Source organism: Felis catus, chromosome C2, assembly GCF_018350175.1.
Source record: "Felis catus isolate Fca126 chromosome C2, F.catus_Fca126_mat1.0, whole genome shotgun sequence".
Taxonomy (NCBI): domain Eukaryota; kingdom Metazoa; phylum Chordata; class Mammalia; order Carnivora; family Felidae; genus Felis; species Felis catus.
The window spans coordinates 67160988-67175512 of NC_058376.1; the positions used below are offsets into that span (position 1 = coordinate 67160988).

The 14525-nt window shown below is 37.2% G+C and overlaps 1 protein-coding gene across 5 annotated transcripts in view; it reads right to left on the minus strand.

Moving 5' to 3' along the window:
* Positions 1–14525, minus strand: part of POLQ (DNA polymerase theta) — a 156973-nt gene that overhangs the window by 120685 nt on the left and 21763 nt on the right. The window lies entirely within an intron of this gene.

Consider the following 14525-nt stretch of genomic DNA (forward strand, 5'->3'; position numbering starts at 1 on the left):
ACAGAAATACGTAAGAACACGAACCTATAACTTCCAAATTTACATATAGGCTGTTCTCCCACTTCTCACATGGCAATACTATCGATTGCTTATGTAGTAAATACCAAGCAGACACTATAAGGAAGAGGGATAAGGAGTAAAACTAGGAATCCTAAGGATGTGATTTTTGGAGTAGAAATAGCCTTTGATTAGATGGGGAAAGGGGTGAGTACTCTGCTGGGGAAAAGTTACCAAAAGGAGCCCTGGGGGATCAAGCTCCTGATTGGTTTGGTTGGGGTGGGGGGAGTCAGATCATACCTAAGCTAACACCCCAGGGCTACCACTTGAGTCTCTGAGTGTACAGTTTTAAAATCAGCCTTTTTTTTTTGCCTGCAAACTTTTAATTTATTTTTTATTTTTAAATATAACGTTGTTAAATTGGCTAACATACAGTGTGTAAAGTGTGCTCTTGGTTTTTGGGGTAGATTCCCATGGTTCATTGCTTACATACAACACCCAGTGCTCATCCCAACAAGTGCCCTCCTCAATGCCCATCACCCATTTCCCTTCTCCCCCACCCACATCAACCCTCAGTTTGTTCTCTGTATTTAAGAGTCTCTTATGGTTTGCCTCTCTCCCTCTGTTTGTAACTATTTTTCCCCTTCCCTTCTGTTAAGTTTCTCAAGATCCAAATATGAGTGAAAACATATCTGTCTTTCTCTGACTGACTTATTTCACTTAGCATAATACCCTCCAATTACATTCATGTTGCTGCAAATGGCAGGGTTTCATTCTTTCTCATTGCCAAGTAGTACTCCATTGTATATATAAACCACAGCTGATGGTCATTTAGGCTCTTTCCATAATTTGGCTATTGTTGGAAGTGCTGCTATAAACATTGGGGTATATGTGCCCCTATGAATCAGCACTCCTGCATCCTTTGGATAAATTCCTAGTAGTGCTATTGCTGGGTCACAGGGTAGTTCTAGTTTTAATTTTTTAAGGAAACTCCACACTGTTTTCCAGAGCGGCTGCACCAGTTTGCATTCCCACCAACAGTGCAAGAGGGTTCCCTTTGTCCACATCCTCTCCAACATCTGTCATTTCCTGAGTTGTTAATTTTAGTCACTCTGGCTAGTATGAGATGATATCTCAGTGTGGTTTTGATTTGGATTTCCCTGATGATGAATGACATTGAGCATCTTTTCATGTGTCTGTTGGCCATCTAGATGTCTTCTTTGGAAAAGTGTCTATTCGTGTCTTTTGCCCATTTCTTCACCGGATTTATTTGGAAAACCCGAAAGAAAGACTCCACCAAAAGGCTGCTAGAACTGATACATGAATTCAGGAAATTCACAGGGTACAAATCAATGTACAAATATCGGTTGTATTTTTATACACCAATAATGAAGCTACAGAAAGAGAAATCAAGAAATTGACCCCATTTACAATTGCACCAACAACCATAAAATACCCAGGAATAAACCTAACCAAAGATATAAAAGATCTGTATGCTGAAAACTATAGAAAACTTATGAAGGAAATTGAAGAAGACACAAAGAAATGGAAAACCATTCCATGCTCATGGATTGGAAGAATAAATATTGTTAAAATGTCAATACTACCCAAAGCAATCTACACATTCAATGCAATCCTAATCAAAATTGCACCGGCATTCTTCTTAAAAATCAGCTTTTTGATTCCGAGGATTTCTCTAGATGTGACTTTATTTTTTTCTTTTATACTCTCAACCCCACCCTTTTTCTTATTTAGATGAAATCTTCCCCAAATCAACAGCAACAAACAGGAAAAATGAGTGGAGACTTGCTTATATCCAGCTGCTTTGGCGTAGGGTAGAGGATGCAGGCCTATTTGGGTTGAATTTGTGTTCCTGTCTTCTTTTTGCATTTCCCCATTGCCTCTTTCCCTAATTATCTCCCCTCATTTTCACTTTATTTGCCTTTCTACCCTTCTCTTCCTGTTTACATTTGATCACTATGAAGATAGTATACCCTTAGGCATAATGCAAGGAAAAAATTTATCTTTAATAAACTCGGAATCCTCCATGGAAAGACTTCTTTTATGATAAAGGGGACCTTACAGTTACCTATAATTCTCATGTTAATAGAATGGCCCTTAAAGTGATTCACAGTTGTCCTCAAGTGTAATTTTTATATAGATTAGACAATCTTTTGAGCATGAATTGGTAAATAAATATATTTCAAGATTCCATCTTTCTTCTCTAAAGTGGGACCAACTTACAAAGATCACATCTTCACCGCCCATTTTGATGGTGTACACATCCTGGGTTACGTCAATGGCGACTCTAAAGGACAAGGACACAGATATTCCTCTCCTATATCACCTCACCTGCAAGGGTAAAGTAAGAGTGTTTCTTTTGGTTCAATGGTCTCATGAGTATCTCATTATCTGCCAGACTCAGAACATACTGGAAAAATCTCTGGAGCATATGACTTGGATTGGACCATTCTCTAAGGCAAGTGACATATCATTGAGGTGTAGGTGTTTTAGCCAGTTCAGGCTGCTATAACAAAACACAGGGATAACATAAATTTTTCTCACAGTTCTGGATACCGGAAGTTCAAGATCAGGGTGCCAGCATGTTTGGGTTCTGGTGAGAGCCCTCTTCTGGGTTGCAGAATGCTGCTTGTTGTATCCTCAAATAGCAGAAAGAAAGAGAGAGATCTCTCTGGGGCCCTTTTTATTTGGGTAGTAATTCCATTCATGAGGGCTCCACCCTCGTGAAGGCTAGGATTTCAACAAATGAGTTTGGAGAGGATACATTCAGTCCATAACAGAAGGTAAAATGTCCCTTAGTCAATATGAAAAGTATATGGTCAGCCCAACACAGCAGGCTGGGCAGGTAAGCTTCCCTGAACTCCAGTTCACCAAACTAGAGGCACTCTAGATGGCAGAATTAGGTTTGAACCCCAGAGCCACCATTTTCTAGCATTTTTACCTTAGGTAAAATTAACTTTTTTTTAACCCGTTTTCCTTTTTTAAAATTGAACTGATAAAAATGCCTATATCACAGCTTGTGGTAAGAATTATATTACATATAAAGTGCTTAGCATCACACTTGGCAGTAATTAGCATCCAGTAATTGATAGATATTATTAATCTTCCTCTGAGGTATATTTAACATAGAAAATCCTAGAATCAATGAGAAGCCTAGCCTTTTGAAACAAAGACAAGTTGTAATATTCAGATTCACTATTATTTTTGATGATCAAGTTTTCTCAACCTTGGATAGCTGAATGCTATTCCCTCTCCCTAAAGCACTTTTATCCATTTCTTCACTCAGAGAGTTTCTAGTTACTCTTCAGAGGTTGGCTTAATGATTCTTCCTCAAAAAGAAGCCTTTTCTGACTCCAGTAGGACCTGAATTTTCTTATTACTCCAAAATAACTGTATAATTAATTGTCTTCCCCACTAAATGTAATCTCCATACAGTCAGAGATTATATCTATTACGATTAACTCTATGTACCCTGCTGGTGACTACTGAAGGCTTCAGGCATTCCTTCCCTAAATCTTCACTGCAATTTTTTGAGGGAGCTATTCATCTCATCTAGTTCTATCAATTATTGAGGGAGAGACATTTAAGTCTCCAACTATAATTGTGGTTTTGTCTATTTTTCCTTTCAGTTCTATCAGTTTTTGTTTCACATATTTGTTGTTTGGTGCATACACATTTAGGATGGTTCGTTCTTCTTAGTAGACTGACCATATCATTATGTAATGTACTTCTCTGTCCTTGGTAATTTGTTTTGCTCTGTACTTTGTCTAATATTAAGATAGGCGCTCCAGCTTTCTTTTGATTAATGTTTGCATCTTATCTTTTTCATCCTTTTATTTTATTTTATTATACTTGTATAATTACACTTGAAGTTACTTTATCATATTGCATTGTAATATTGTATATTTATATATTACATATAAATTATATGTATAATCATTAATTATATACATTACATAATTTCTTAATATATTATTATGTAATATAGATATATCTTATCAAAGTCAACTGGTATTGACATTTTGAGTGAATTATAGAAGCTTTAACCCCTTTATGTCCCTTTACCCTTCCCCATTTATAATATAATTGTGTTAATTATTTTCTCCATATTCATTGAGAACTATACTGAAGACTATTATAATTTTTGCTTCAACCATCAAACAAACTCAAGAAGATAAGGGAAATGTATTGTGTTTACCCATATTTTTATTTCTGTGTTCTTTCTTTCTTTTAAATGTTCCCAGAGTCTTTTTTTTTTTTTTTTCATTTCCTTTTTGTTTACAGAGCTTTCTTTAGCCATTCTTTTTAGGGTAGACCTGCTGGTGACACATGCTCTTAGATTTACCTCATGTGTGAATGTCTTTAATTCTCCTTCATTCCTTAAATATATTTTCATTGGATATAGAATTGTGGCTTAACCATTTTTTTAGCACTTGAAAAATATTTTGTTTTTTCCTTCCACCCTTCATGGTTGCTGATGAGAAATACACTGTCATTTGAATTGTTTTTCCCATCAGTAATGTGTCATTTCTCTCTGACTGCTTTCAAGACCAAATCTGTCTTTGGTTTTCAAAAGACTATAATATGTCTTTTCAAGAATTGCTTTGGATTTAATCCATTTAAGTTTTGGTCAGATTTTTCAACCTGCAGGCTTATGGTTTTTGACAAATGCTAGAAATTTTTAGTCATAATTATTATTATTATTTAAATATGTTTCAGCCCTCTGCCAATCTTCTGCCTCTGGGACTCTGATGACACAAATATTAGATCTCTTTTTGTCCCACAAGTCCCTAAGGTTCTGTTCATTTTTTCCAGGCTATTTTCTCTCTGTTGTTGAGATTGCATAGCTTTTATTGTTCAAATTTACTGAGTCTTGCCTCTGTCCTTTCCATTTTGCTATTGAGCCTATCCATTGAGGGTTTTTTTTCCCCCTTTTGGTTATATATTTTGGTTCTAATTTTTTCATTTTGTTCTTTTTTATATCTTTATTTCTTTTTTTAGTCTTCTTATTTCTTTCCTGAAATTTTATATATGTTTTCATTTGTCTCAAGAGTATTTGTAATTACTTGTTGAGGAATTTTTCTGATGGTTGCTTTAAAATTCTTGTCAGATAATTGGACACCATGTCATCTCAGTGTTAGCATTTGTTGATTGTCTCACTTAGTATGAGCTCTCCATGGTTCTTGGTAAGACATGATTTTCACTTGAAACTTGGACATTTTGTGCATTGTGTTATAAGACTTAGGATCTTATTTAAATCATGTGTTTTAGCAGGCTTCCTCTGACACCAATCTGGTGGGTGAAGGGGATACCACCTTATTACTATCAGGTGGGGATGGAAGTCCAAGTTTTCCACTCAGCCTCCCTTGACACTGGGAAAAGGGGCATGGAGAAGGGAGGAAAGGGACTCATTACAGCAAAGTGGAAGTGGAAGATTAGGCTCCCCAGTAGGCCTCTGTTAATTCTACCCTGGATAAGAAGGGGAGGGACACCTCATTACTGTTCCCCATGTGGTCTCCACTGGGGGACACCTTTTGAGTGGGGTTAGAAGAGGGATTGCTACTGCTGAGAAGTCATGAAAGTCCTCACTCTCTACTAAGCCTGATCTATTGCCACCCCAGCAAAGAGAGGGAGGAACACTGCATTAACAGTAGATAGGGTTGGAACTCCAGGCTCCCCACTTGGTCTCAACTGACACTGTATGAGACGAGAGGTGCTCATTACCACCCTACAGAGATGGAAATCCTGGCTCCCAACTCAGCTTTCTATGAGAACTCCCAGGTGAAAAGAACATGGACAGTGAATACATTTTTACAGTGTGGCAAAGGTGGACGTCTAGGCTATTCAGCCTTTGCTGGCCAGGGTAAATGAGGGACTGGAGTTTCTCTGTACAGTGCATATTGTCTAAAAGTCTGCCTTGCTTGGCTGCCCCTTTTCCTGGTCCTTCAACAGGAGAGATTTTGGGGGGAATTTTTTTTGTCTGTGCCCATTGAATTTTGGGTTTGCTGACTTTTCTAGTGTCCCTTTGGTATATGTAAGGCAGAACAAAATAAAACAGGAAACTCACAATAGTGAATTTTGGGGGACCCAGGGCCTTAGCCAGTCTGCCTTCTGTTCACATTACAGAATCTTCATGAGTTTGAAACTTTTTCTGTCTTTTGTGAAAAAGGAAAAAAGAGAGTAAATAAGAGTTTGAAGAAAATATTTTGAAAAAAAAGTTCCTGAGAAAGACTGAGGGATCAAGAATATTGAGACATTAAGAAAAAGTACTAAAAGAAATATAGAAATACCAAGAAAGTTAAAGAGAGCATGAGCATAACAGAGGAAAGAAAGTGGATAGCAGAATTAGTAAGAAAGATGAAAAAGATAAAGAAAGACTGTTGGAGATGAACAGAAATTGAGTTCATTTTGAGAAAAATGTTGAGAAATAGAGAGTTCAGAGACTAGGATATTGTCAAAATGTGAGAATTATTGAGAATTTGAGAAAGAGAAAAATTGGGAAAGTAAAAGGATAAGAGAAAGAAATAGCATTTTTGAAAGAAATTCAGAAAGAGGAAGAAGAAAGAAGAGGAATGACAAGAATGACAAGAATGGCAAGAGAATGACAGAAATAACAAATTAGTAGACATGGATAACTGAGAGACATTTTAAAAGAAAGTGAGATATAACAAGAGAGAACAAGAGAAAACTTGAGAGTGGTATTGGGATAAATTGTGAGATTTCTCTCAACTGTGCTCTTTTTGGAACACCTGTCAATTATCGTCCCATTTCCTGAGTTGATTCTTTAATGCCTAAGTTTTTTCCTTCCTATTGTCCATTGTTTTGTTTTTGTGCTTTACTTAGGGTATATCTCTTTTGTCATGTGGTAAGCTTCCATCTTCTTTATTTGGTAGGATACAGAGTGTGAATCTGATCTTTTGTTTCTAAATCTACGGCTTAGTTTAAGACCTATGCATTCCATGCTAGCTGACAGGAGGGGTGGGAAGGGCCAGGGTCAATAACACTACATTAAGTATTTAAATGTTGCTAAGACAATAAATCATAAAATTCTTCTCTCAAGAAGAAATTGTAACTATTTATTGTGACAGATATTAACTAGACTTATTGTGCAATATATACAATATTGAATCATTTTTTATATACCTGAAACTAATATAATGTTATAGGTCAATTAGAACTCAGTAAAATAAATAAACAGTGTGGGAGATAAGTGATGCATGAGTGAATAAGAGAACAAATGGATGTATAAGACTTCAGTCTATTTAAGGAAGATGTTGGCCAGGGCGGGTGGGTAAAGCACCACGGAAAATACAAATTAAGGGTCAACAAATAGCAGCAGCCAGAGTAATAAAATACATATATCAGACTTTTATCCTTATGGCTAAACAAGCTGCAGTTAAGAAAGTTAAGGAAATACCAGCAGTTGAAAAATATGAAGAACAGAATGAGGCCTAATATAAATCTAATGAAAATTCCAAAAGAAGATAACAGAGATAATGGAAGAATGACAATATGCAAAGAGATAATGGCTCAGAAATGTCCATAATTGAAGAAATTCAATGTGCTTAGGTTGAAAACATATAGCAAAACATAGACAATATGAATAAAAATAAATCTTACCTAGACACTTAGAAGTAAACACATAGACTATGAACAAAGGACACATCTTTTTAAAGCAACAAGAGAGTAGAGAAATATCACCTACAAAGGAATAAAAGTTCAACTATCAGCAGACTTCTCAGATAAATGAGTTTTATACTCACCTAACCTATTATGCAGGATTGACAATATTTTCAGGCAAAGCACGTTTGAAATGTTTATAATTAATAGACCATTACAAAAAGAATTACTAATGATTCTACTTCAGAAAGAATAAACCTGTGTCCAAGAGAAAAAAGGAGGCTGAGAGAGAAGCAATGGTGAGTGACCAAAGAACATGATAAGCATGGTTTAATCTAAATAAATATTTATGACAAAAATAATAATGGCTACTTTTAGGGGCATAAAAGTAAGTTTGATCTAAAACGGTAGACAAAAATAACATGAGAACCTGAAGGTGCAGGATGCACTGTTAAAAATCCAAAGAGCATTATATTGTTTGGGACAAGTATAGAGAAACTGATTAATTTTGAATTTTTTAAATCAAGTATTTATATGAAAAAATTAATGGTAAATTTAAACCTTGCATATAATTGCATACAATTGTGAAAAGGCGGGGAGGGAATAAAGTGCAAACATTTCAACAGAAAGCAGGAAAAATGAAAAAAACACAAAAACACAAAAAATATAAGGAAGTAGACATCAGTCCAAATATATTACTAATCATGATCTTATCAAATGTAAATGGATTTAATCCACATTAAAATTCTCAGATCAGATTGCTGTTTTAAAGAGACAGAGCTATAAATGAGGCAAGTATAAAAGTAAAGAGATGGTGATATCAAAAGGACCCAGGACCCTATGACCCAGCAATAGCACTACTAGGAATTTATCCAAAGGATACAGGAGTGCTGATTCATAGGGGCACATGTACCCCAATGTTTATAGCAGCGCTTCCAACAATAGCCAAATTATGGAAAGAGCCTAAATGTCCATCAGCTGATGAATGGATAAAGAAGATGTGGTTTATATATATAATGGAATACTACTTGGCAATGAGAAAGAATGAAACACTGCCATTTGCAGCAACGTGGATGTAACTGGAGGGTATTATGCTAAGTGAAATAAGTCAGTCAAAGAGAGATATCATGTTTTCACTCATATGTGGAATTTGAGAAACTTAACAGAAGACCATGGGGGAAAGGAAGGGGGAAAAATAGTTACAAACAGAGGGGGGAGGGACGCAAACCATAAGAGACTCTTAAATACAAAGAACAAACTGAGGGTTGATGGGAGGGGAGAGGAGAAAATGGGCGATGGGCATTGAGGAGGGCACTTGGGATGAGCACTGGGTGTTGTATGTGAGTGATGAATCATGGGAATCTACCCCCAAAACCAAGAACACACTGTATACACTGTATGTTAGACAACTTGACAATAAATTATACTTTAAAATAATAATAATAATAATAATAAATAAAATAAAATTTTTAAAAAGGACACAGGAGATGGCTTAAAGGGTAGGTCAAAAGTAGAGTTTGAGTATGAAAAGAATAATGACTATTTCCAGCAACAGTTATATTAGTCTCTAAGCATACTATTACTGAACGAATAAATGATTGAGTGAACGAAAGGTTGGACATTAGGGGTATCTGGGTGCAAGGGTCTGGGTGTATCAAAAATTACATTTAAATACCTGGTGTTTCACCATGAGGACACACTAAAACAAAACAAAACAAAACAAAACAAAACAAAACAAAAAACAAAAAACACTTGATTTCCAGAGAGAGGATAAAGCAGGCTTGAAAATGGACTCTCCAAAGGGATTCATGAGGATAAGCAGGGGAGGGAAGGGAAGAAGGATAGGGGTCCAGAATGTGAGGTTTAAGTGGTCCAGAAAGATTCAAAGATTGAAAGAGAAAGATTGAAAGATGCAAATCACTCAGCTCCATTCCCATTGGAAGGAGATAAAGAAGACTAAAGTTGAGGACAGAAGGCAGATCAGAAGGTCAGATGGTCTTACGAAAGTGAACATAAGATTCCTGTTACAGATGGTGTCTGCTTTTGCAATCTATGCTGGCCTGTGTTTTGTTAACTGCAGAATCACCACACCTAAGTAAGCAACCACTTGTGGGAGGCAGTCAATAAATATTTGCTGAGTATATGCAGTGCCCTGCTGGCAGTTCTTGTTTGTGCTCCCCATAGCCCTGACCTAGGGAAACACCTGAGTCAGGTTGAAATATACACTTCCTTGTTTCACATGCTAGTTAAGCTGAAGACTCAATGCCCTTCCGGAGAGAGTGGGCAGGTGTTTAGATGGTGCATACAGGAGTCAGTAAGACCTGATTCATTCCCAGTTATGCTACGCTAGCTGCCAAAACTTAAAGACTCTGCTTCTCTTCATCTAAAAGAGGATGTTAACAATTGTACTTTATCCCCCATGTGTTTGTTTAGAATTCAGTGAATCATGCATATGAAGCACTTAAATGTTTCATACATAGAAAACATCTTCAAATGTTATTATGACTACTATTATATTGAATAATATTCTAATGTTCTTATTGTATGTTACTGCATAATTGTACTACTTCATTTACTCTGAGGATTATATTGAAGAACAGATGCTTAGCTAGGCTTACTTTTCCTTCAATTAAATGCCAGTTATTGCTTTTCAAATGTTTTGGTCTCTATCTTTTTACATTCTTAAAAATTACTGATTGAGGACTCCAAAGAGCTTTTTTTCTTTCTGTGGGTTATATCCTCAGACATTTGCCACATTAGAAATTAAAATTGATAAATTAAAAAACATTTATTCATTTCAGAACAAAATGATAAATGCATTACATGTTAACCATATTTTCCACACACACAAAAGGTGAAAAGAATGTCATCGTTTTACATAATAGAAACTTTGGCTTAATAGAAGATAGAAGTCTCTTCTGCATTGTTTTCTTTTTTGAAATACAGTTGACATACAGTGTTATATTAGTTTCAGGTGTACAACACAGCAATTCCACAAGTCTATACATTACTCAATGCTCACCACAGTAAGTTTAGTCATCATACAACGTTAATACAATATTATTGACTATATTCCCCATGCTGTACTTTTCACCTCCATGACTTATTTACTTTATAACCGCAAGTTTACACTTCTTAATCCCCTTCACCTATTTTGCCCATCCCCCACCCACTTCCCCTCTGACAACCACCAATTCTCTTCTGCTTTTGCATTTACTTTTCATGATATATTGTTTTTGTTGAAACTAGCCTTATGCACATTATATTGAAATCTGGCTTTATGTGGTTATAGCATTAGAAAAGAAAGAAGTATTCTAATAGTCTTTGTGATAATTGTGGATACTCTTTGAAGCTACAAAGCAATATCAGTAAGTAGTAACTTCCTAAAAAGTGGTTGTTACGTGATACTTGAAATCATAGCAATGAGCTTTGCATAATCTATCACATTAAAATCCACTGGTCTGCATTGCCCTTTGAGTGGATCTTTTACCTACACATGGGCTTGTAACAGCACACACTGGATATTTGTAAAATACTGGTTTATGAACAATCAGTTGGAGTTATGAAGTTCTCCTAAATGTATTCCACTATACGTTCATGATAAAATGACAGTTAAAAGGTAAACATCTTGGGGCACCTGGGTGGCTCAGTTGGTTAAGCGTCCGACTTCAGCTCAGGCCATGATCTCGTGGTCCGTGAGTTCGAGCCCCGCATCGGGCTCTGAGCTGTCAGCACAGAGCCCGGAGCCTGTTTCAGATTCTGTGTCTCCCTCTCTCTCTGACCCTCCCCCATTCATGCTCTGTCTCTCTCTGTCTCAAAAATAATTAAACGTTAAAAAAAAAGGTAAACATCTCAATATTATCATGAATATATTATTATATAATTTGACCTCAGGAACCCCCTGAAAAGATCTCAAGGACTCCCAAGAGCTTTTGGAGCACACTTTGAGAACTGCTGCCCCAGATTATCCAACCTTTCATAGTAATGGCCTCTCTCTCTTACTCCATCTCTCCCTCCTTGCCTCCTTTCCTCTTTTGCACACCTTTTCCAAGCAAAAGCAAAATTAATCTATATTCTCTTCCCATATACATATCACCTCCTCATAGCCAACTGTTTCCAAAGGTGCAATAAAGGGACAATAAAGTAGAAGCAGAAAAATAAATAAGTAACTAAAATTGAAATTGCTTTTGGAAGGAAAAGTACATAGTGCCAAGAAAGAGTTAAGAGAACACTGTGAAGTTGTTTGGGAAGAGAAGTCAGCTTCTACATGTTCATGTTGTTTAAACTGAGAAAAGATAGGCGGTAGGTAATGAGTAGTGTTAAGTAGGAGATGAAAGTGGAGATGAGCATATGCAAACACCAGGAAACAGGCAACTCATGACTTACTCAAAGAATTGAAGGAAATCCACAGTGGCCATAACACAGAGCTAAAAAGAGGGGAGAGCTCAGTAGGTGCCATTTTCAAGGCCAAGACAAGAGTACAAATGGAGGCACACATACCATATATCTAAGTATTTAGAAACTGTAAATCAAGCTATCAAACTGTTAAGTAAAATATGTTCTACTTGCCCACTTTGACAGATATATATCTTCCTAGATGTTGAGATTCAGATTTTGAATTCTTGGGTTCTCTGAAGTTCCAAAGAACATGGCAATGTAGGGAGAGCTAGCCCCAACCACTCCACCCTCATTCTCATCCCTGCCTGCATGCCTAGGTCCAGGCTCTGTTGACAACCCTTTGACCCATAGTCACATCTTAGGCCAGGGAGGGGTGGACATTGACAGCATGTTTTTCCCTGAGGAGGATGAATCAGGGAAGGGCTGTGCAAGTTCCAGGCAATGGGTAGAGAAGTGTGTGGTCCCTGCTACACGGAATATGATGTAGAAGTGGGCACATATTCTAGATGGTCATGATAGTTTTGAATTGTAAACTCTATGCCCAGTGGGGAAGCACATACTAAAGAACAAAAGAGAGGCCCTTTCAGAAACTTGCTAAGTCTTATTTGCAGACCTGTAATATCAACATCATCTGGTAACTTATTAGAAATGCAGGATCTTAAGCCCCAGATCTAACGAATCAGAATCTGTATCTCAACAATATCCCTGGCTGATTTGTATACCTATTAAAGTCTGAGAGGTGTAGAACTCAATGAAAGGACTCAAGACAAGGGCTATTTTTTAAAAAAATGTTTTTATTTATTTTTGAGACAGAGAGAGACAGAGCATGAGCAGGGGAGGGGCAGAGAGAGGGATTCAGACACAGAATCTAAAGCGGGCTCCAGGCTCTGAGCTGTCAGCACAGAGCCCAATGCAGGGCTCGAACTCACGGAGTGTGAAGTCATGACCTAAGCTGAAGTCACACGCTCAACCGACTGAGCCACCCAGGCGCCCCAAGACAAGGGCTATTTTTCCGGGTTTATAAGAAGTACTGCCTGTTCCTGTAAGTCTTCCTAGGCCAAGGTCACTGAGGATGTGGGATTTGTCCCACCTGCACTAGGGAGTCATGGAAGAGCTCTAAGCAGTACAGTTACATGGTCTGAATTACTTTTCTAAATAACAGTAGTTCCCATTCCTTGAGCATTACATTTCAACAAGCTTTGTGGTTTACAGATAGGATTTTAGTGAATCATCACTACAGCCATGTGAGATGGAGATTATAATTATTTTTCAACTGGGGAACAGGCTTAGGAAGGTAAAGTCACTCTCAAATTCAGAAGTACTATGTGAGGGACCTGTTGTCTTCAACACATCACATTCCAAAAAATGAACGAGCTCATCACTCTTCACTCCCCACTCTACTCTATTCCACAGACTTACCAATTCAGCCCTCTGGTGCCTGGATGAACAGAGGAGCCCCTGGAATTTCCCAGACCCACTCTTTTTATCTACATGAGTGATTACAGCATTGATGTGATACAGCAAGACAAAGTTGATCACAGCGAGCCTTCCTTTCAGTCTGACCCCCATCTCTTAGGGGCCCACAGAACTCCTTGAAGGAGGAGCAGTTACAATAGTCAAATGAATCCCAAATGCTTCTAGCTCAGGCTGAATCCCATTTTCCAGGATGGATTAACTGGTAACATAAAAACTAGGGTGAATTTTGGTGCAGTCTGTGTTGTCTAAGAAACACATGTCAGGTAGGACTAAATCTCCAAGGATTTTATTAGGGGAAATGCTTGTGCCAGAAAATGGGGAAGGCCAGAAGGGCTGTCAGATCATAACACAAATCTGACTTCTAGTGAAGGAGAAGGGAAGGTTGGGTAGAAGCATCTTAGACCGTCCACCATGCAGTCTAAATTGTGTAATGCTGTTGGTGAAATCTGAGTAAGCTTTGTGGACTGTACCAATGTCATTTTCCTGGTATTGATAATATACTACAGTTATGCAAGATGTCACCATTGGGAGAGGCTGAGTGAAGGGTACACAGAACCTCCTTGTCCTTTTTTTTTTTTTTTTGGCAACTTCTGTGCACATGTAATTATTTCAAAAGTAAAAGTAAAAAAAAAATACAGCACTAGAAAATGTGATAATTTTTTGCTCTCAGTATTTGTATAGAATCCAAATAACTGAAGAAGAGAAAATTAGTGTATTATATTTAACCAGATATTTTCCAATTCTGTGGCTCTTCCTTTCATTCCTGAAGTTCCAATTTTCCCTTAGTACCATTTCTCTTCAGTCTGAGGAACTTCCTTTAACATTTCTATAGAACAGGACTCCTGGCCATAGAGTCTCATAGTTTCCCTTGATCTGAGAATGTCTGTATTTTACCTTTATTCTTGAAGGATGCTTTCTTTGGATATAGATACAGAATTCTAAGTTGACAGGTATTTTAGCACTTTAAAGATTTTGTTCCACTGTCAGTCTTCCTTGGTTCTTGATGAGAAATC